This window comes from Perognathus longimembris, chromosome 17 (assembly GCF_023159225.1).
Source record: "Perognathus longimembris pacificus isolate PPM17 chromosome 17, ASM2315922v1, whole genome shotgun sequence".
Classification (NCBI taxonomy): Eukaryota; Metazoa; Chordata; class Mammalia; order Rodentia; family Heteromyidae; genus Perognathus; species Perognathus longimembris.
The window spans coordinates 45,090,427-45,091,921 of NC_063177.1; the positions used below are offsets into that span (position 1 = coordinate 45,090,427).

At 50.2% G+C, this 1,495-nt stretch overlaps 1 non-coding gene across 1 annotated transcript; it reads left to right on the forward strand.

The window, feature by feature from the left end:
- Positions 1 to 985: 985 nt before the first annotated feature.
- On the forward strand, positions 986 to 1,058 carry Trnar-ccg. The gene has a single exon. It is a non-coding gene; the product is annotated as a tRNA-Arg (tRNA).
- The last annotated feature ends 437 nt before the right edge of the window (positions 1,059 to 1,495 follow it).

Genomic DNA, 1,495 nt, shown 5'->3' on the forward strand with positions numbered 1-1,495 from the left:
GCATGCATTTTTCTCTAACATGCACTGATCATCTGGAACATTCTAGACTAGGAGCTATGCAGATCTTCCGACAGTTAACGCATCACATTATACATTTAAAACCTGCCTTCATTATCTCGCCACTTACATCAGCGAAGTGTTTATCTGAAAACCACAAAGCATAAAGTGCTGGGTACACGGTTCTGTCGAAAGCTTAACCTGTTTCGTTAGCAACAAACGGTGTCAATTATTTTCCTTGGCGCGACTTGTTTATTTTGATCATTTTTATCTGCAAAAAAAAAAAAAAATGCCCTCGGTCTAACTAATGGGAGTCAGGAGCGAGGGAGGTCAGCCGAGGCAGGTGATGGCAGTGGGGAGAGAATGAAGACCTGGGCTCTGCTGACCCTGGAGCCTGCCGACGGGGCCGCCAAGCTGCTGTGTGTTTGTAGAGGGAAAAGCAGTAAAGTGGGGTCCAGGGTATGTGGGGGGAGGCCAGGAGGGCGTGGTGATCTGCGAGGTCGTACCACCCAACACACTGAGGAAGAGCCCTTAGCAGACGGTCCCTGGGCGGACGGTCCCTTAGCAGACGGTCCCTCGGTGGACGGCCCCTTGGCGGACGGTCCCTTAGCAGACGGCCCCTTGGTGGACGGTCCCTTGGTGGACGGTGCCCGGGATCTCGGAAAATGGATCCGCCAAGAAAACGAGCGTGTGCTGGAATACTGTTTAACGTCCTCCAGCGGAGCCGAAACAGCAGCAAACGTTGAGAACCTCCCGAAAAAAAAAAAAAAAAACACCAAGCGGAAGGAGACCGCACAAACGGAGACCCCAAGCTCCGGCACTCACCCGACTGCCCGCCCTAACGGCACAGGGGGCTCGGACGGGCGCATGCGCGTTTCGCCGCTGCCGGAGGCGGCTTCCAAATCACACACCACCCTACGCGAGACTACAAAACGCAGGGGCGGAGGTATCACGTAAGGAGGTGGTGCGAGAGCCCGCACTCCGTGGTGACCCAGTGGCCTAATGGATAAGGCATCAGCCTCCGGAGCTGGGGATTGTGGGTTCGAGTCCCATCTGGGTCGTACCAGCTTTCTTTTTTCCCCTCCCACTTTAACATCTCACCTGTCATCACATCGATTGTATTACAAATTAAGAGACACTTCTAATTGTTTTGAAAACATTGCGATGCAGTGTATGAATGATTGTTCCAAAAAGTGACTTTTACTCTTTTCAAAAAGAATTGCCTCCTCAGCTCTACTGAGGAGCAACAGACAAAACTGTACATATTTAAGGAGAATTTATTTTTTCCCTTCTTATCCTGATTATTTTATTGTTTTAATATCATTACTTAAATATCATGGGGCTTGAACTCAGAGCCTGGACAGTGTTCTTGAGCTTTTGTGTTCAAGGCTGAGATCATACTGCTTGAGCCACAGTGCCATGCTGGCTTTTTGGAGTTTAACTGTGGTTAAGAATCTCAGCGGCTTTCCTGGCTGGCTTTGAACCTCAATCCTCAGCT